Source organism: Rattus norvegicus, chromosome 2 (genome assembly GCF_036323735.1).
Source record: "Rattus norvegicus strain BN/NHsdMcwi chromosome 2, GRCr8, whole genome shotgun sequence".
NCBI lineage: Eukaryota > Metazoa > Chordata > Mammalia > Rodentia > Muridae > Rattus > Rattus norvegicus.
The window spans coordinates 119,822,693-119,845,346 of NC_086020.1; positions in this window are offsets into that span (position 1 = coordinate 119,822,693).

Sequence of the window (22,654 nt, forward strand, 5' to 3'; positions counted from 1 at the left end):
TGTCACATCTTTATGTTTTAGTTACCTTTTAGATTTCGGTGGGCACTGTTTTCCCCACTCTAGTAACTTCTGGAAATTTTCTGTGCGAAGACTGTTCTGTAACAGTTTTGCAGCAACTGTAAGTCCAAGGCCATGACCGTCAACAGGGGTATGAAGGGGGGTATAGAATACGTAGCATGGTCCTTCAGTCACTTCCGTCCATGAGTAGAGCATTCTGTTGAATGCATCTCTCCTCAGAGCCATCCACTGTGGCTAATGCTCACACTGCTTGACATGAGGTAAGGATGCCCCATAGCCTAAACTTTTCACTACTTTGTTTCTAGTGGGACTTTGAGTCCACGGTGCCCCATATCTCTGACTTCTGGCATCCTGGCATTTCTCTGAATTGAAGAAGTATCTCCCTCCACCCCTCTCTCCCCATGGATTCTGGAAATCAAGCTCTCTTCTAGAGCTGTGGCAGACATAGGAGCAGAACAGGAGTAGGATACCTCATAACTCTGAGTTTTGTCTTTGCTACAATTCTGTCTGCAGCCCTCCAAAGCTGGGACCATGACTCTCCTTTCTCCTGATATCCACCATCTGCTCTGCTGGCTCTCATCTTCTCTGTCACCATAAACAGTGTTATTTATTGTTAATATGAAGAGGAAACCAGAGTTGTCATTTGTCAGGCACTAAACAGATTATCGTCGTCGTCGTCGTCGTCGTCGTCGTCGTCGTCGTCGTCGTCGTCGTCGTCGTCGTCGTCGTCGTTGTCATCATCGTCATCATCATTTTACTTTTATCTTCTTGGCCACAGGATCTCATTTAGAGGGAAAATGGAGCAGGGGAGAACTGGCCGGGACTCTTATAAAGAGATCTGGTAATAAAACGAACCACGTGTTTGTAAGATATTGTTGATTGTTCAAAGTACCAGTGTCACCTCATAAAGATATGGTGAGAAAGAGTAAGTCGTTAGTCTCAACAAGCTCTTTATATAATCAGGGATGGCACTGAAATTCTGATTCTCCTGCCTCCACCTCTTTCATGCTAGAATGCAGGCATGTGCTGCTCTTCCTGTTTTTGTGACATGCTAAAGATCAAAGCCAAGGCCTCATGCATGCTAGGCCAGCACTGTACCAAATAAACTACATTTCATCCCCAACCTATCAACTGCCTTTTAAAATCAGTCTTCCAAATGCCTGCTGTGAACCTGGGCCAGGCTGGTTATAGCAGGAGCCCGAAAGCATCTACTCTAATCAACTATGAGGTGACCTTCCTCCCCCTCCTCCCCCTCCTCCCCCTCCTCCCCCTCCTCCCCCTCCTCCCCCTCCTCCCCCTCCTCCCCCTCCTCCCCCTCCTCCCCCTCCTCCCCCTCCTCCCCCTCCTCCCCCTCCTCCCCCTCCTCCCCCTCCTCCCCCTCAAATAGCCTTCTTCTGTGCCGATTTTTCGATGAACTGCTAATTGTAATGTGAATTAAGTTTTTAAAGGTATTCAAATTGAAAATATTTAATATGTACAAGTGGATTTTAATCCTCAGATTTCCAGAAACACCGTTTGTAAGGTGTGTTTGAATTCATGCATAAAGATGTACATTGGGACAAATGCATCTCTTTTTCCAAAAACATATATCATTGCTCAGATGAATGATTCTAGCACCATTGCGTCTTCTGGAGGAACTACCAAGCTTCTATTTGTTTCTGGTTGGCTGGTGGCTGCCCAAATTCACACTACTGCCACTTCTTGCTATGGGTGTAGTTAACATAGACTCAGGTTAATAGAAACTAACTAGAGAAAAGGCCTCTTCAAGGGAAGAAGCCAGACATAGTGTGCACTTGGGAAGTGAAGGCAGAAGGACCAGAAGTTTAAGGTCAACTTAAACTGTACAGTGGGTTTCAGGCAAGCCTGGGCTACCCTGTCTAAAAAAGGAAGAGAGAACAGAACAATCGCAGGAAGCATAGTGGTTTCATATTGTGCATTACTTTCTGTGAATGTTGGTGCACTGTGTGTGGGCATGTAGCAGAAGCTTTGCTCATATATATATGCAGATCTGTATATGCAAGTGTACAGATGGGAAAGTTCAATGGCCCCTTTGTCTGTGCTCTTGGTGTATTTCTTTGACTTGTCAGTAGAGGGGTCAGTGGATGGAATCTGTATAATGATGCTGTTGAAAATGTTTTTTCACAATCAAAATGTGTGGACTCGGGGGTTGGGGATTTGGCTCAGTGGTAGAGCGCTTGCCTAGCAACTGCAAGGCCCTGGGTTCGGTCCCCAGCTCCAAAAAGAAAAAGAAAAAGAAAAAAAATGTGTGGACTCAGGACCTCTGGTGGCTGTGGCAGTCGAGTTCACCTTCTGGGTTGTTTTCTATACCTGTGAAGTGAGACACAAATGTCACAGGGGTACTACAATGCTCAGAGACACATTTAGAGAATAGCGTCAGTGTCATAGTTAGAATCTGTTGTCAACTTGACACACAGGGAAGAGGGAACCTCAACTGAGGAGTAGCCTCCATTAGACTGGCTTGTGGGCATGTCTGTAGGCATTTTCTTGATTTCTAGTAGCTACGGTTGGGTCCAGCCCACTACGGGAAGTGCTATTCCCTAGGCAAGTAGACCTGGACTGTATAAGAGAGGTAGCTGAGTGCGTTCCAGGAAGCAAGCCACTTAGTAGCCTTTCTCCATAGTTTCTGCCTTAAGCTCCACTGAGTTCCTGGCCTGACTCTTCTAGATGGTGGACTGTAACCTGTCATTTGGATAAACCCTTCCCTCATCTATGTTGCTTCTGTTCCACGTTTTATCACAACAACAGAGAAACAAACTAGTACAATCAGTATCATTCTAGGTTCAGGTGAGAGTGGTGCATCTTGAACCCTTGACGAAGCAGGGAGGCAACCACTAGAATGGCACTAATTCTTCGAAATGAAGGAGGCAAGGTCTGTAGGTGGAGGACGACTTTTAACTGACTGCCACGAGCCCAGTATTTTATGTTCATGTCTTCAAAGCACTCATGCGTCTCTTTCAGTCCCTTCCCTTTGGTCTTAGCCCTTCTGAACTTTACATCAGTTCCTCAAGGGAGACTAGTTCATGTCCTTTACATACATGATCCAAGAAGAGAGGAGGTGGCTTTAGGAAAGATGTATTATAAATAATGATAATCTGTGGCTGAGGAGATGGATCAAACACGAGGACCTGGGTTTCGAGGTACCTGTAACCCGTTTCTGGGAAGACCTGAATTCGATTCTTTGGTCACCTGATTCAAAGAGAGTACCAAGTAAGTGCAAGTTATCCTCTGATGTCTACATGCCTTCCTCACCTCCAAATTAATTAATTAATTCATTAAAATTTTCAATTAAAAATTAAGGCAAGAGTGATTGAAGAAGACACCCATGTTGACTTCTAGTCTATCTGTATACCCATGCCTACACCCATACACAGGCATTCGAAACCATACACAGACACATGGATGATATACACAATGTTTAGTGAGCATTTACTTTGTTCCAAGCATTGTTTTAATCACTTGACACAGTATCTGATCAACCCCCACCCCACCTTACAGATGGGCACAGGCAGGACAAAGCGCTTTGACTCCAAAACCCAAGGCTTGAGACAGCCAGGTAGAGTCAAGGTCTAAAGCAAGCAGTCAAGCATTGGGGTGTTTTGCTGTAAAACCTCCCTGGGAACCACAGAAGCGAGCAAACAAAGGCCAACGGCACACAGTCTAGGAGCTTGTGCTCAGGACAATAGTTCCGTTCCCCAGATGTCTCTGTTCTTCTTCCCAAGTAGTTTCACTTTTAAGATATGGTTATTCCGGGTTGGGGATTTAGCTCAGTGGTAGAGCGCTTGCCTAGGAAGCGCAAGGCCCTGGGTTTGGTCCCCAGCTCCGAAAAAAAAGAACCCCCCCAAAAAAAAGATATGGTTATTCCTTTCTGCTTTGGGGGTAAGGGTATTCTTCAGACAGAGGTAGAAGTCATCATGGACACTATGTCCCCAAGGACTGAGCAGCATCCAAACCTAGAAGCCTCTATTCCTCTCCTATATCAAAGGTTTTGTTGTCCATTTTTTCAAGATGCAGTATATTCTATCAGTTTCTAATAACATTTTCCCCAAAAAAGATTTAGCCCCCCAAAATGTCCATGTTCCCAGAAGACAGTTAACATGTAAAGTCTCTGTCCCTCCCTCCTCCTCTCTGCCCCCAAGTTTGTATTCTGTTGTTACTGTGTGCCTGGATCTGGGGGGTTATTTTTTTTTTAAACCTTAGGTTATATTAAAGGTCAACAGGCCTTAGGTCATGACTAAAGGTCAAAAATGAATTATTCAAATGAAATGCTTATATGAATAAGCTGGATTGTTTGTGCTGAAGACGAGTTCTTTACGTAGGCACAGGACAGTGCTTCCGCCATGTTGGTGTACTAAGTGACTCGGGAATAATCAGCACACTCAACAGGGAAGTTGGCGAGGCAGCTTCAGAGCGTTGGCGAGACGGCCAGGGTGGCTCTCCTTAGCAATCTACCTCAATGAGACGACATTGAGAGGAGATTGTTAAGGGAACAAAGTCAGGCTTGTCATGAGGCCTTCAGAAACCCTAGACTTGCCTGGTTGGAGACAGGAGCTGTGGAAAGCATAATTGCTGCACCTCATTCTCACACACTCCACGGGGACAACTGGCCATTGATGGAGCACGCAGACGAGAGGCATCGAGGTGGGGAAGAGGCAAGGAGCAGATAGCGCAAGAAGTGAATTCTAGTTACTTTTTAATCACACTGTCTATCTTCTGTCATAAGGGGAGGAAACAAGGAACGGTGGCCAGAGTTTAGAGGTTTTACAAGCCAGAGCTGCAAAGCAGAAAAAAATAAAAGAGAGTGCCTTCTCCCGTTCTGTCATTTAACACATGCCGGGGAAATCTTGATTTTGGGCTAGAGATTCAGGTGTGCCCAATCTGCAGTCCCTCCTCTCCCCAATAAATCTACTTAAAGCATTATGAGGTTTGACTTTTTAAAACTTGACTGTGCAGCTCTTGGGTGAAACTTGTAGGTGACAGTGCTGTGCACAGTGCCAAAAAGGTTAGATATTCCAGGTAGATGCTTCTCCTGTGGCTTTGGGTAAGGTTTATTATCAGAAACATCTGGTCCATGGTTGAAGATGAGGAAGGGGGAGTTATGATCTACTCAAATGTTCTCAGAACACTCTGGAATTTAAGCCAGCATTTACAAGGTCCTAGGGATTGTGGGCTCTGTTGCCCAAGTCATTGGGCCACTTCTCTCTTCTTCTCAGAGAGTCTGGGAAAGGCTGAAGTCAACTACAAAGCCATATTACATTACAAGTAGAACTGGGATGAAACACTGGAAGATCTGGAGCTAAGAGATGGGCAAGCTAGGTAACATGAGCACCTTTCAGGTAGTTGCCATGTGGCTGGGTTCAAAGGAACAGTGAAGAGAGAGGAAGACGAAGACAGGCTATCAACAGTGTAGGGCCAGGGTCATGAACCCCTTCCCATTATCAAGAAAAACCTCCTCCTATATTAAATCTCTGAGCAGGAGAAGTTGAGAGCATTCTAGCAGCAAGGAGACATCATGGATGGATGTAGTTGCCGTGGTTACTGGGCCTTAAACAGAGGTAGCAAGGATGGCTGCTGCACAGTGAAAAAGGATGAGACAAGTACAAAAACAAAAGCAAAAAATCTAAATTCTGACACGGATTGCACAACTCAGTAATGACCCACCTTCCTTTTCATTGAAAGTTTAACCTCCCTGGATAATGAGTTCAGCCCAAGTTAAGTTACAATGTTAGACTGAATTCGTGAATTACAAAATCAAAATTTTATGTTGGTCTGCAGGGATAATAACATGGGTCTTGTTAATAGTTTTATTTTTCCCCTCAGATATACTTGGCTGGTATCTTTCACTGACAGGTGACAAGTGCTTTTACATGTTTGTGAGTCTCCTTTGACAGCCAATTGCTGGAGCCACCAAGTCTACCCTCGACTTGGTACGATAGTGGCCTTTTATAGCTCTACATTAATACACAGAGTAGAGTTTCAGTGCAGGCTGTGTGAACCCGACAGCAGACCAGACATCAGGGACTGCGTGTCCCAAGGTAACTCAAGTTCAAGTTTATCCGTCTTTTCCTACCAAACTTCTTGTATTTCCATTCCAGTGGCAGGCTCAGCTTTCTCCCCAAACACCTGAGACTGTCTGTACCTTCGTATCTCCTGCCCCTCTCCCTCTCTGTCACAGTCCTGCTCTGCCTCTGTCACAGAGCTGCTTTTACTCAGCTAACTTCCTTCAAGAACAGCAGCAGTTGCCCCATTAGCTCGGCTTCTAGATGTCAATCTTTTACCTTTTCTTACCTCGGCTCTTAAGGCTTGGAGAAGAGAAGCGGTTTACAGCTGCCTGTTTAGAGGGAAGCTGTGTGCCTCAAGCCAAGGTTCTCAGTGGCATTCCTGGTCTGTGAGGAGCAGGGTCACACTGCTCCTCATGTCACCCAATTTCTTTTCCCTTTCCTTCCTCTCAGCATCCCTCCCTTCTTTGTATGCAAACCCTTTCTGCTTCTGTCTTGGTTCCTCTCTTCCCCTCTTCCATCACAACCTAACGAGACGGTGCTAACACAGTAGTATGCATGAGAAATGAGAAGCCTGCTTCCTTTTGCGTGACTCTCCATCTTCTCCCCTTCCCTGCCCCACCCTGTCTCTCAGATTCCCACACCATCAGATTCCTTCCATCATTAAAAACCTCATTTCCTCTTCCTGTCTTCTTGATGCATCCTCCTTTGGCTCCCTCAGGTGGACACGGGACATCATTAAGAAGTCCTACACTTGATCTTAGCCAAAAGGCCAAGAAGCAATCACTAAGAGGTCCTGAGCTCAGTAGCCTACTTACAAATCTCAATCCATGGCACATCCCAAGAAGAACTGCTAGGAGAGTTCCCCAACCTGTGAATGAAAGGCATATCTAGAGTGGTTCAGGAGAAGTGTTATTCTTTGCCAGGAGACCCTTTGAGCTCTCAGAATAACTGGAACCTTCAAGAAAGAAATGGATGAAGTGTTGAATAGTAAAAACTTTGATAACCATCAGGCCAGGTTAAATGAAAATATCAGTATCTCTATGGCAGGGGGCTCATGAGAGAGTGTGGGAGGAAAGATGTCTGTCCCATGTTGTGGTTTGCCCTGGAGTTGTCTGTATTTTGATGCTAATTCCACTGCCCCCAAGGACAGCTGCCTAGTCACATACTCAGGACTCAGGTGACTTCACTAGAACCTTCTCCCCATTGAATTTGTAAAATACAGGTGAGGGGCAGGTACAGGATAGAAGGAGAAGGAAGGATGGGTGGGAGAGAAGTTTGAAGGAGGAGGAGGAGATGAACTGAAAGAAGAAGAGACAGGAGGGAGAGGGAGAGAAGCCGTGGCAGGACAATATGGCGGGTGACGTTAAGATTCCATGCTGTACCTTTACAGGTTGTTACAAATGTTTTTAAGGGAGGGATGTGTATTGTGCTTTGTATGTTTAGGTGGGCAATTATATCTTATCAATTGAGCCAAAAGTTATTGTGTTGTGTGTTCTTTTATATGACGGTTTGAGTGTAGGAAAGTTTGCAGTGGTGGCTGGAGACACTGGGCCGCCGCCGTGGAGTTGGGATGTGTTTCCACCAAGATATCTAGCAGATATCTTGGGGCACTGCAGTGCCGAATCTAGTGGGGATAAAAGATACTTTTTTATTTTTTTATATTTTACAACCACAGTCCCTGACAAGGTGCAGTGGTCCCATTAGTTTTAGGGTATTGATTGGGTATATACCCAACATACACAGTCCTCCCTCACGGACAGCTGAGAGCCATTTCCTGCTTCCTGCAAACCACTGTTTATGTTCATTTGTTCAATTTCTATATTAGCTCTTTTAATCAGTCATTTGAGAGCACAGTCTAACAACAGCTTTTACATATAAAGACATTGTCTCCTTGATTTTCACCTGGGTTTCTACATTGTTGTCTTCTTTATACAGAGAGGGGAGACAAAAGACAGAGCCTTCTATTAGGTATGGACTCATTTGGACAGCATCTTACATGTATCCAAGGGTTATTATTGCTATGATTAAGCATTGTTACCAAAAGCAACTTGAGGGGGCAGGGGGCATTATTTGGCATATACTTCCGTATCACTGTTCATCATTGAAGGAAGTTGGACAGGAATTTAAACAGGGCAGGAACCTGGAGGCAGGAACTGATACAGAGGCCATGGAGGGGTGCTGCTTACTGGCTTGCTTCCCAGGGCTTGCTCAGCCTGATTTCTTACAGAACCCAGGACCAACAGTGTAGGGGTGACCCCAACTACAATGAGCTGGGCCTTCCCCAACCAATCAATAACTAAAAAAATGCTTATACCTGGATCTTATGGAGGCATTTTCCTCAACTTACATAAAAATATACAGCACAGCATAAGTTGTTTAACTTAATCATCACAACGTTGTTGTTGTTGTTGTTGTTGTTGTTGTATGAGGAGTTACTCGGAGAAGTAACTTCTTATCTTCAGCAGAATGGCTACAAACAGGTCAAGTCTTATCCTGAGGACATGAAGAGGGAGGACTATAGTATGATGGCTTGAATAAAAACAGTCCCCATTAACGCAATTGTTGGAATATTTGGTGCTCAGTTGGAAGGACTGTTTGGGAGGGATTAGGAGATGTGTCACTGGGGACAGGTTTTGAAATTTCAGAAGCCTTTTATTACTCCCAGTGTGTTCTTTCTGCCCCCTGCTTGTAAGATGTGAGCTCTCAGCTGTCCTTTTGGCCATGCCCTCACCCCATCATCATGGACTCTCACCCTGTGAAACTGTAAGCCCAATAAAATGCTTTCTTTTATAAGTTGCCTTGGTCATAGTGTTTTACCACAACAATAGAAAAGTAACTAAGACAAGTGTGATTAAAAAGTTTGTCCAAGTGTGAAATTATGGATTTAAACCATAGCTCTACCCTCTCCCAAATGTTGACTAAGCACTCTGAGTCTTGGTTTCATCATGTGTAGAATGAAGACATCAACAGTACCCATGTCAAAGAGCTTTACTGATGACTAAGTGGATTAATATCTGAAATGTTGGACACCTCATGACACTTGATTAATGCTGTTTGGTAACAGAATAAATAGATGTTTTCCAGACACTGAAGCTCATCTTTGCAATAAAGAACACTGTAGGGCCCTCAACATCAAAATCCAAGAATTCCGGTCAATCACAAAGATCACAGATCATTAAACTTGTGCTTGGTGACTCTTTGCAGATCCTACCAAGGGACTCAGTATAACTTTAGACCACTCACTGGGAGGAAATAGCATGCTATTTCCTGGTGGCTTTCATTTTGGTTTCTACAAGTTTGGAATTTGAAAGTCCAAATAGCTTCCAAAAACTCTAACCTGGTGAGAGAGATGCTAGAGAGGAGAAGCATCCCAGAGTTATTTTGCTGATATATCCTCTCCATGTGTGAACCAAGGATGCTGTAGAGAACTTCTAGGCTTTCCAGAGTTTTTGTTATTCTGCTAGTTCTGTGTTCAGTGAGCAGAGGAGGGATGGAAACATGTGCTTATGGAAGAGAAAGGAAACCAGAGGACAGCAATATGTTGACATAGACTGTCAAGGGTGAGACCCAAGAGCAGCAGTGGATGTGTGTTTGGGTAGTGAGTGGGGGTCAATCTATAGATCATCTGTAAATTTTGTGTATAGTTATCCAAGTTAGAGTTCTTGTATCAAGTGAGCTGTATGAAAGGCAGCACGCAGATTATAAAATGATTTAGGGATGACATTTCTGTATATCAGCGACTTAGCAAAGTCATATCATAGAATTAAAAGTTAGATTCACCTGGTAGGATTGACTGGGATCTCAGGAAAACAGACATAGGTTTCACCTCAGAAAACCTCAGTAATAACAATGGATATGATTCATAAAGACACAAAGACCAATATGAAGACTGGCCTGGAAGCACGGGCCATCAAACCCTTAGCAATGAGAAAAGCCACGTGTAACTGCAAACTCATCAGAGACTACTGGAAAGGAACTGGTCCTGTGGGTTCTGGAAGCTGGGTGAGCCCTGGATTATTGTGTATGTCTTCTAAGCACCAAGGCTCTTGATCAAGATACAAATGCAAATTTATTCTTCCCCCAATCTCAAACACGTTGGGAAATAAGCACATAGATCATTCCAATATTTAAATATTAACAGTCTTGCTACCTGACAATTCTGTGCCACTTCTTCTGGAAGAATTAGAGATGACTTTCTGCTTCAGTAGTTGAAGTGCTGCCACCTGTCAGAGGACTTCAAGTATAAGTAAGTTCTGTTACTTATGAAACGCAGGCTTTTTTGGTGGTGGGGGTGGGCACACACACAGTGACATTTCCCTCAAGTCAGAGTCGCTAAGAGCTTACTGCCAACAGTACTGTTTCTGAGTTGTTATTACCAATAATTTTTGCTGGCTATCCTGGCACTAGAAGAGGTTTTCATAGTAAGCGATGACTTCATGTTTGGGGATTTAGGAGGTTGTAGGGTAACTGTAAACACAAAAATTTGCTAAGGAGGGAGACAATGGTTGTAGATAAAGACATCCCCCCCCCATCCCTGAAGAAAGACTTGATTCTAGAAGCCTCTTTGGTTCCTGTGTGCTCCTGGGAGGTCCCAAGTCAAGTGTGACATCTTCTACAGCATTATGTTAAGCAGAAACTTGGGTCAGAGAAGGGCTCTGACCAGACTGTCCTGGAGTCTGATGACCTTAGCTGAGTGGCTCTGGGCAAGGTACTCACTGTCCCTATTAGACCTTGATGTGTTTATCAGCAGAGTCTAGTTCATCTGACTGATTTGAGATCTAAATACAAAACATTTATGGAAACCAGCATAGTGCTGTAAGAAACAAGATATGTTTTGTAAAACAAACAAACAAAAAACAAAACATAACAAAACAAAAAAGAAAACAAAAACAAAAACAAAAAAAACCCCAAATACTGGTTCAGTAGAAATCCAAAGTTGTTTATTCTGAACTTGGTGCCATCTGGTAGATAATGAAAGTTATCCTATTGTAGTATGTTATCTAGTCAGTCAGCAGTCAGTTTCCTGGGAAGAAGACTTAGTAGTAACAGTCATTCTCAAAATCATTCAACTGTGACATAGCCAATAGTCTAACTCGATGAGAGATGGCTTGCTTGCCTATCAGGCAGTGAGGTTATTTTATTTAAAAAAATTAATGGAAGTTCAGATTATTGTTAACTAGTCCCAAAGTCTATAAAAATACAAATTTTAAAATAACTTTTTGAAAATTATTAATCTTGAGTGTATATTCAGGGTATCAATGCCTCTCTATGTTTATGTGTGCATATTCATGTCTCTGTGTGTATATATGTCTGTCTGTGTATGTTTGTATATGTGCATTTGTGTCTGTGTTTGTGTATGTCTCTGTGTGTATGAGTGTGTGCATGTGTATCTGTGCACATGCATATATGTGTATCTGTGTATATTTGTATATGAGCATGTGCAAGTGTGCGAGTGTGCATGTGTGTTCTTGGAGCAGCCTTAGGCATTCCCCAGGTACCATTTACTTTCTTTTGGAGACAAGATCTCTCTAAACCAGGAAGGCTCCTGAGAATGACACCCAAGGTTGTCCTCTGTCAACATTCACAGGCACTTAAAGACACACAGAGGTTGAAAAGGCAATGTGTTAAGACTATTTTCTGCTTGTGGTAGAATGTGTAGGTCTTTACCTTTTCACAGACGTGGATACACGTCTTCCTGCACTGACAGCCAGGCAGGTACTCACGCTTCCAGTGAGTCAGAAAGGAGGGATTAGCAATCTCCTGAGAGCCTCAGAGAGGAAGCCCTTCTTAGGTAGCTACTAAGCTCTTGCTGATGAGAGTTATTGGAAGTTTGTTCAGCAGCAACTGCCTAGGTCAGGCAGGTTCTGTGTGGTGACCCACAGTGATTCTCTGCTGGGAAAACACTAAGGTTCTTCATGGCTCTTTCCTAGAGCTGCAGAAGGGCCCTGGATTCCGGCAACTCTCTAGAGAACTTTATATGTGAGTGAGTGAATGAATGAATGATTAAAAGACCTTAGGACCAATATGAAGTGGTGATCTCATGTTGGCCCATGAATGACTAACAGCAAATAGGCAATATTCAGTTGTCGGCAAAGTCAGAATGTTGGGCAGGCATGGCGACCTCACATGTGACTTCAGCTCCTACCCCTTCTTTATGTCCCCATTTGCAAGGATATGTGCTTGATGGATGTATGTCTGTCTTCCTCTCCCTGACCCTTGGCTCTCTTATCTCCAGGCAACATTTTCTGGGTAAGATTCTTAAATGTGAGCTTCTCTCTTTTAATTCTCTTTTCAAATAAATTTATAATTTCTGTGACTAAGGATAAAGCTAGGTAGAATTCCTGTCTGGCATACATTGAGCCCTGGAGGTCATCTACAGGACCACATGATCAAGTGTGATGGTACATGCTTGCAGTCCCAGCTCCCCACTGGCAGAATCAGAGGCATTAGGATCTAAAGGTCTTTCTCAGCTACTTAGCACATTTATATATAGCAATCTTGGGATATAAACTCTGTCTAAAACAAGTAAATAAAATTAAATTTACTTGTACCCTGAATATACACTCAAGATTAATAATTTTCAAAAAGTTATTTTAAAATTTGTATTTTAATTGGGCTGGAGAGGGGGCTAGGCAGTTAAGAGCACTTGTTCTTGCAGAGGACCTGGGTTCAACTCCCAGCATTGACATGGTAGTTCACAACTATCTGTATTTCCAGAAGACTTGATGTCTGCTTTTGACCTCCAAGGGTACCACTAGGCATGGCATACATACACAAAAGCAAGCAAAAAAACCATATACATAAACATTTTAAAGTGTTTAAAAATTAAACAAATAAATTTGTAACCCATCATGGATCCAGAATCTTATATGAACATTTGTCAGAAATGTGTACGAATGATTCTAATGAAAGGAAGAGTCTTTAGGAAGCAATTCTAGCTCTAAGACTTGTATCTGGAATTCTACTAAGTATTTTAGAAACATTAATAGTTTAAATACAAGTATTCTAGGGCGAATGATATTAAAAGAATCCTAATAAACTGTGTATAGTTGGCTGGTAGCAATTTATTTGTATTGTTTGTTTAGTTTTTACATGAGCTTGTGTGTTCATATGTGTGTGCACGGACCTGTGTGTGTGCATGTCTGTGTGTGTATGTGGAGGCCTGAGGCTGATGCTGGGTGTCTTCTGCGGTGTTTCCCTACCTTACTTATTGAATTAGGTCTCTTGTTGAACCTGAAGCCTGTCGGTTCTGGTTAGTCCAGTTAGCCAGTTCCCTGGCCTCCTCATCTCTGACAAGGTGGGGTGGCAGTCATCCACTTGTCTGAAAGAGAATCCCCAGCATTCACATAGGTTCTGAGGATCTGCAATCTGCTCTTCATGCTTGTTTAGCAAGCAGTCTATCCAGCAACCTCTCGTCATAGTCCCAGATAGCAACTTCTACTTTAGTAGAAGTTATTGTCACAGGAAAGGTGGGAGGGGGAAGTCAGTGAATGGTAAATATCACAAGGACATCTGAGCGAGCGAAGGGAAACGTGGACGTGGAGATGGGGAAGAAGGTAAATGGGACCCAAGAATAGGCCTTCACCAAGTTTTCTAAATAGGCCCTCCTACTCAAGGTAGGATCTACGAAGGCTAGAACTCTAAGTAAAGCAGAGGACAGTGTGTTGGAATCGTTTGGGTGTTGTTTTTATTGACACATGTCTTCATTCCTTTTATTTGTTTATTTGAATTCCTCAGCAAGTCAGCTGCATCATTAAGAGTTGAAATTCTGCTTAATAATCCAGCCTGGTACATACATCAGCAAACAGAAGACTCAGGTTCAAATAAGGTGGAAGGCAGTACGGACACTCAAGGTTCTCCTCTGACTTCCACATGCATGTGGTGACACACACATACTTACACATACTGTCTCTTATACACGCATGTACATACACAAATTAAATTTTTTTTCAAATTAAATTCCATGGTCCCTTCAAACATAGCCATTTCAGAACTCTTTATTTTCTCATCTGGGAAAAGCAACAACAAAACTGGTAAGGAAGGAAGGGATGTTCATCAAGGTAGCCATCATTTTCTACAACTAATTACGACTAGACAAAACAGCAAGAAATTCTTTTTTTTTTTTTTTTTGGTTCTTTTTTTTTTTTTTTGGTTCTTTTTTTCAGAGCTGGGAACTGAACCCAGGGCCTTGCGCTTCCTAGGCAAGTGCTCTACCACTGAGCTAATTCTAATGGGACCCCACAGAATTCACATGACAACTGGCATGTGCCCACCTAAAGCCCCTGACAGCAAGAATGCAGCACTACATGAAAGAACCCTGGGTTCAGATCTAGAAACTAATTAAAGGAAAAACGCTAAGCAATGGCGCCCAGTTTTAATCTCAGCTAGAGGCTCAAGCCCAGCCTAGGTTACACAACAAACATGAAACATGAAAATTCATGCGTCCTGTTACTTCGAGGCTTCTAGTGTTTTCCATCCACCTGGAAGCCATGCTGGGACACATTGGTACTTGTACTTATTATTAACATACGGTCGTTGGGCACTGTAAAGTTTCGAGCAGAGATTTCATGGCTCATGCAGTGAGCAGTCTTATCTAAAACATTTTGATTAGTGCGTACATTAATTATGATGAAGTAAACCTGAAGACCATCAGATTCAGAAGCATCTTGGGCTGTGGAGATGACTCAACTTGTACCCCCTTGCCATGAAAGCACAAAAGCCTGAGTTCAGAACCTCAGCACACACAGGGAAAGCCAGGCACAGTGTGTGTGTGTGTGTGTGTGTGTGTGTGTGTGTGTGTGTGTGTGTGTGTGTGTCTGTGTGTGTCTGTGTGTGTGTGTGTGTCTGTAATTCCAGATCGGAAGAAGGGCAGACAGGGCCCTCTGGAGCTGTGGACAGCCAGTCTAGCTTAACTGGTGAGCTCCAGGGTCAGAAAGAGATCCTGTTTCAAAAACATAAGGTGGAAAATGGCTGAGCAAACCACCCAGTGTTGGCCTGTGGTTCTACATGAATGTAAATATGCATGCATGTCACCCGCACACATGTGCACAAAAGTAGGCGCACACACATGTACATATGTACACACACATTGTATTTGAGGTTCATTTCTTAGGCATGCACGTAAATTCTGATATTTGAGGTTTAAAACAAAAGCACACTTGTACCACGGTACATGAGAATGTGTATCAAAATATTGAAGAACTCAGCTGACTCCAGTGAGTCAACGACTCGTCATGACTTCCAAAAAATAAAACATAAATGTAGCTTAGTTTGCATTCTTAGAATTATGGGACTCAAGGAGAGTCCCATACATATTCTGTAAGGGGAATCTCATTCCTCTTAGAATGTGTACTTCTGAAGGACAAGCAACAACAATTATTAATGAGTGGTTGGAGGAAGGGGAGCCCCGCTTACTACAAGAGAGATTGTGGGACGCTGCAGTCACATGGGACCCCCGAACACTCCAGAGACTTCTGACTCGTTAACTTTCTGCTGGGTGCAGAACACCCAAATCAGCACATTCCACAGGCACACCCTGCGCTCACTGTGGTGTTATCAGTCTCTTCCTTTGGCCCTGCCCCACCCCCACTTCTCCATCTCTAGAAAAGAAGATACTGCCATTCTCAGTGCAAATGAGCCTGGAGACCAGGGTGTGAAGTCAGCCAGACCGCTCAGGAAACTACTTCACGATCTCACTTCTATGAAAATTCTAAATGAGTCAGCCCATAGAAACATGAAAAGACAGTGGCCTCCAAAAACAGGTCGGAGAGGGGACAGGAGGTGCTGGTCGGAGGGGAGCGACCTGCTATCAGATTTGCTATGTGGTGGATCTCAAGGGCACTTGTGCACAGGTGGACTGCAGTGCACTGTGAGCCGAGCTGTTCTTGAGAGCTATTTTAGGCCCACATAGACACACATGGTGGTCAGATGTGGTTATTTGCTTGAATAAAGAAATCGTTTCTATGGATCAAAACACCATATCATACACAATAAATAAATACTAAAGACAAAGGAAGCCACAATCTTCCTTTAGATCTAAACTTCATAAAAACAAGAGTTTTGGTTTTTGTTTCTTTTTTAAACAAGAGTGACTGAAACGTCCCTGCCTATAGATGCCTGTCTGGCAAAGAGTCCTGAACCTTAATATTTTGGTGGAATTTAAATTACAAAACTGGAATGGCTTGGTTGGGTATAGTGTTTACCCAGTGTGCCCAAAGCCCTGGGCTACATAGGCAGCACCACACGGTCAGATGCATGCTCTCTCACTCCCAATTCAAGGTAGGGACAGAGTAGTCAAGAACACCCTCCCTTACAAGTGAGTCTCAGACCAGTTTAGGGCAGGTAAGGCCTGGTAGGGTGGAGTAGGGGAGAGGGAGAGAGTGAGAGGGGAGTGGGGAGTGGGAGGGAGAGAGGAAGAGGCAGAGGACAGACACACAGACACAGAGACATAGACAGTGACAGAAACAGACACAAGGAGGCAGCTTGTTAGTTCTTTTAGTTACAAATGAAGCTGCAGTAAACGTCCTCTGTGATTGACTGCACAGTGGTTTGGAATCCTCATATGTTTGGCTGTGAGAGGATAGGTGTGTATATTCCTTCCTCTCAGACATCTCTACTTTGCTTTTCTCTGGTTGTCTGCTTCTTTACTCTTTTGCAAGACTGCATTTCCAAAATTTCCAACATTTCATATGTGAAAAATATATCTTGCCATTGATTTAATGCTTATTTTTTACTTCATCAACGAGCCTATGTTCATTGTCCCTATGTCAGTAGTCCATATATTTTTCAACAATATTATTGATCTTTCTTTTGTTATTGATCTCTAAGGGTTCTTTATATATTGAGAAACCTAGACCTTTGTTATCACAGGTTTCACAGATATACAAGTATCTGATTTGTAGCTTGCCTTCTAGTTGTTACATGGTATTTTTATATGAAGCAATATAAAAGTTTAGTTCTATTAAAATATTTGTATTTTAGTACTTTTAATTAAATTTTAACTAAATTAATTGCTTTCTTTTATAAATTTCATGTCTTAACTTTGTCTTATCTAAATCATATATTTTTAAGATTCCCCATTAAACATATTGTAATGGAAAGCATTGGTGGCAGTTCACACCAATATTCCCAGCACTGGGGAGGCTGAGGCAGACAGGTCGAGTTCAAGGCTAGCCTGCATTACAAGAGACCATATCAAGACAAAATAAACAGTGGTTAGATCTAGAAGGCATTTGCTTCCCTTTAAAGAGAAGAATGTAAACCTCACATGCCACAAATCACTACAGATAGGTTCAGTGTTGGTCCCCACACGGCCATTTCTACTCTGCAGCCTACCTCCAAACTCCTGGCTGCTGCTGTCGGCCTCTGGATCTTCAGCTCAATCTTCCTTTGTTTGTATTTTTTTCAGGTAACAATTTTATTTTTAAAGTAAATAATAAAGGGCATGGACATACAGAGCACCCAGAAAACCTGTCTTTACCCAAGTTTGGATGTATCCCTGTGTGGCAGAAGACACCAGTTGGAGAAGGAACTCTATTCATGGGTTTTGATCTTTTTTTTTTGTTTGTTTTGTTTTGTTTTTCTTCTTTTTTTGGAGCTGGGGACCGAACCCAGGGCCTTGCGCTTCCTAGGCAAGCGCTCTACCACTGAGCTAAATCCCCAACCCCATGGGTTTTGATCTTATGTCCAGGACTTTTTGTTCATGTTCTCTCTCTCTCTCTCTCTCTCTCTCTCTCTCTCTCTCTCTCTCTCTCTCTCTCTGTCTCTCTCTCTCTTCCTCCCTCCCTCCCTCTTCCTCCCTCTCTCTTCCTCCCTCCCTCTCTCCCTATCTCCCACTCTTTCTCCTCCCATTCTCTTCCTCCATGTCTCTCTCCCTCTCGCTCCCCTTCCTCTCTCCTCCCTTTCCCTGGCCTTTCTCCTCCCCTCTCTTCCCTCCTCCCCTTTTCCAGACAAGATTTAGCCTAGTATTCTTGAAGGCCTGTAGCTCTCTCTATGTAGACGCCCCTACTCCTGCTTCCCAAGTGCTGAGATTAAAGGCATGTGCCACCACCCCTTCTTGTCATCTCTCTCTTACCCTTCCCTTGGCCACGGGATCTGCCCCGGCATCACCCGCCCACCCCTAGAGCAACATCTCAGCTCTAATTTACATGGCTGGCTTGTTTTAGTCCATTCTTACCCACCCTGCCCTTTTCCCTGTGTCCATTCTCCCAAGTTCCTCTTGGCGGCTTCACAGGTGTTTGGCCCATACCAGTCCCACTCCAAGCAGCTATTAGATTGGAAATTCTCTTCTCACAGGAAGTTGAACTGCCAGGGACCTTCCTAACTGCAATGGCCTGTGACTCCTATCCTCGTTACAAGTCTTTGCCATTTTGATGCATTTCTGGAGGTTAAATGAGACTCAGTTTCCCCTAGCTCGAGCTCCTTAGAGTCCCTAATCTATGTGATTTCACAGGGAAGTCCAGGCTCTACCCGGGCACTCTGACTCTCCTGACAGAATTCTGTCTCCTTCCACTAACCATGGAGTTTAACTCTTTTTGAGGTATTTTACTTGACTAAGGTACCATGAGACAGAAGGTGTTAAATTCCAAAATGATTTGGTATTTTCTTGGGAAATCGGATGGTAAAACTGAGTCGAGCAAGGTCTGCAGGATGTTTCTTGTATCTGGAGCCACTGCTTTCAAATGGGCTAAGCCAGCCTGCCAAGGGCTCTGTTGAAATTTTGTCCCAAGTTGCTGCAGATCTGCGAACCTGGACTTTTTCCTGCCTCTAAAACCTTGAAACACACACACACACACACACACACACACACACACACACACACACACACACACACGAGAGAGAGAGAGAGAGAGAGAGAGAGAGAGAGAGAGAGAGAATGAATTAAGGAGATAGTAAGCTTTGCTTGCTGTTCTCTTCTTTTGAAAGAATATTGTTTGCCAGAGGCCCAAGGCTGAGGAGCTAAGCCACAATTCTAGATAGCTCAGCGAGGTGTACCACAAGGCAGGATGCCTGCCGCTTTGTTCTAGGGTTTATAGGAAGGAATCATTTCACAGCGGGTATGGATTCTGCAATAGCCTCAAGCTAGGAAGTGGAAGGTGACTTTGAGAGGTGTGCAGGGTCACCGGATCGCAGAAGGTGGCTCTTCAGGCTGGAGGATTATACTTAGAAGCTCTTACAGTGTGGCAGCCATGCTGGCCCTTCTGCTGCTCAGGCTCAGAGCTCTCTGGAGCATGCCGACCCCATGCTCGTATGACACATGTCACTCACTCATCGTCTTAAATTCCAAGAGGAAAGAGAGCACTCAGTTTTTAGAGGGAGATGTCACACATTTTGCTGTAGTCAAGCTGTATCTTGCACTCAGTCTCTCAGGAAGCACGCAGCCCTTTCAGTCACCTGCAGCTTCCTGGAGAGTCTGTGGCTCTGTCTTCATAAAACCCTTCAGAGCTCATTTTGAAATCTGGACGACATATCCTTATGTGCTTGCCATGGGCTATGGTTTTTAGCATAGTCAGAATTATAATTTTTTTTTAAAAGAAGTCCTTTTTGAAGTATGGGAAGATGGCTTAGTGACTAAGGTGTTTCATGCACAAGCGTGAAGGCCCAAGTTCAACTCCCAGAACCAACTAAAAGAAGCCAGCAAGGATGAACAGTGGTAGTAACTCTGGCATAAGGGAGGCAGAGACAGACAGATCCTTGGGGCTCCATGGCCTGCCAGTCTAGCTTAGTTGGCAAGTTCCAGGCCCGTGAGAAACTCTGAAGGTGGGGAGCATCCTGAGGGATGACAGGAGAGGCTGTCTGCTGGCCTCCACATGCACATATATGTTCATAACCATGTGGTGCACCCACATATACACGACTATGCACACAGAAAGAAAAGTTCCCTTCAAAATCCCCTTAAACTTAGAATTTGTGTGGTTGACACAGTGAGAAAGTCCTGTCTTAGTCAGTGTTTCATTTCTGTGAAGACACACCATGGACATAGCAACTCTTATAAAGAAAAGTATCTAATTAGGGCTGGCTCCCAGTTTCAGAGGTTTAGTCTGTTACTAGCACATCAGGGAGGACGGTGGAGCAGAGGCAGACGTGGTGCTGGAGAGACAGCTGAGAATTCTACATCAGGGTGTTCAGGCAGTAGGAGAGAGGAAGAGCCACTGGGTCCAGCTTGAGCTTCTGAAACCCCAAAGCCCAACCCCAATGACACACTTCCTGCAACCAGGCTATACCTGTTCCAACAAGACCACATGCCCTAACTCCTGTCAAGTAACACTAATGACCAATGACCAAACCTTCATACCTATGAGCCTATGGGGGCCATTCTTATTCAAGCCAGTCCTCCATCCCAAGACCTGGGGGATTTGCCTTTCCATTGCATTGGGTGTTGTTTTTTTGTTTTGTTTCATGAAATGCAAGGCTAACAATATGTTATAAACATTTATGTCTTCTACAAGTGCAGCCGTTGATGGCCCCACTCTCTCTCCATTCTGAGCACTCATCCTTTGCCTTTAAAGTTGTTCTTTCATCTCTCACTAAGTGGTGTAGCTCTTCCTTTGACCTAGGAAAGGCACGGGAGGAGCTAACTTGACGAATGAGAGATCTCATAAATGACGTTTAAAATACACCGCAGATATGCAAATATAGAGGTATCATCTGGGACCTGGGTCTGATTCTGGAACATTTTACCTGGCTCTCCTGGTTCTCCTTTGTCTATGCTGTGGGTGGAGTAAGAGGAGCCCAAGACTTACAGCGTCCATCCTCTTTCAAGATGTGATTTCGCAAGGAGAGGAAGAAATGACCCATGAGGCAGCGAGCCTATGACCTCCAAGCTTTGGACATGGCTCGTGGCTTCTGGCACTTGCTCTTTTTCTCTTTAAGGATTCCAAGTCAGAATAACTGCATGCGAAGTTACTAAAAGTCCTGCAATTTAATTATGAAGACTAAGCATGAGTTCCCAAGAGGAACTTTAAACTTATTTAAAAATCTTCAAATATATATTTGCTGGTTAGGCTTGTTTTGTTTTTTGTTTTTGTTTTTGTTTTTCAACTTGACAAAAACCAGAGCCATCTAGACCAAGCAATCTCAATGGAGGAACTGCCTCCGTCACACTGGCCTGTGGGCGAATCTGCGCAGGCATTTTCTTGTTCATGATTCACATGGGATGGGCCAGCTCTGTAGGCAGTGCAACCCTCAGGCAGGTGGTCCTGGCAAGCATAAGAGATGTAGCAGACTGTAAGTCAGAGGAGCCAGTCAGGAAGCAGCACTCTTGCATGGCCTCTGCTTCAGCTCCTGCCTCCAGGCCCTGCCTTGAGGCCCTGCCCTGACTTTGCTTCCTGATAGACTCTAAACAGCAGGGTGAATTAAGCCTTTCCTTACCAAGTCGCTTTTGGTCACAGTCTTTATGGCAGAGATGGGAAGCAAGCTAAGATACTCTGTTTCCACAGAACACTTTGCCTGGATCCTTGTAAGTTTGCTGATGCTGTCTCTAACACACTTGCGAAACTCGGCTTGCAAAATGAGCTACTCTTGCAGGGTCCTCACTACAGGGTCCTCAGTAGAGCATTGCCTCCCTGATTTTAACCCTGTTTATTTGGTAATTTGAGTATATTTACAGCATGATTTTGGGTCTAATTGATAGCTTCTTGTTTTCATTATTGTTATTTTGATACAGGGCCATAGCTGGCCTAGAACTTATTATATAGAACAGGTGGCCCCAACCTCAAAGATATGCCTTCTTTTGCCTCCAGAGTACTGGAATTAAAGATGTGCACCTTTTGAAGGTGTGCTTGCCCAGTTAGGTGCAGAATTTTTTCAAGTTCAGCTTTGGGAGAAATTGCATCAGTAATCCACCCTGTCCCATTGTTTTACAGAACAAAGCAAGGAGACTCAGAGATATGAAGTGCTTTGGCCAAAAACACACAGCTAGCACCTGTGTGAGAGAAAGACTCACTTTCCCAGCTGGCAGCTCCTTGTCCCCTTACCTCCAGGGTAGGAAATATTCAATCAAGGGCTGGTGATGAATCACAATGCAGACATATTGTATTTCTTCTTCAGACTTTTTCATGTACCAGTGTGGCACCTGGGAACTCAGATAATTATACTGTGAGGAGACAGGTGACAGGGGAACCAGATGCCTCCTCTAATTCCTAGCCCTCTGTCAAACACAGAGGATGTGGCAAATTGCTACCTGGAGGCTCCAGGAGGCAGGGGAGAGTGTCACTCTGCAGGGAACAGCCTGGCATCTCCTTTGTAGGGTCTAAACCTAAGATCTGGGAAATGCCAGGAATGGCAGTTTAGAGACTGAAAGCTGCCAGCCTCAATCCCTGGCCTCCTGATAGTCTGTCTCGGAATCCTATTAGATTGGCATGAGCCAATAGGACTCCCTCCCTCAGCAGGGAGGAGACCCTAAGGAGGAGCAGCGGATCCCAGACCGGCCAGGTCTGACTCTCTGGGTGCCTGTGATCTAATTCAGCCTCCTAATCCATCCCGAGATTATCTCCAGGACTCTGGCTTGTTGAGAAGACCGAGCTTGTGGGGATGTAACATTTTGTGGAGAATAGTGCCTGACATATCCAGATAAGTCCAGAGGCTAAGCCAGTACTTAGCAAAGCCACAACACTGGC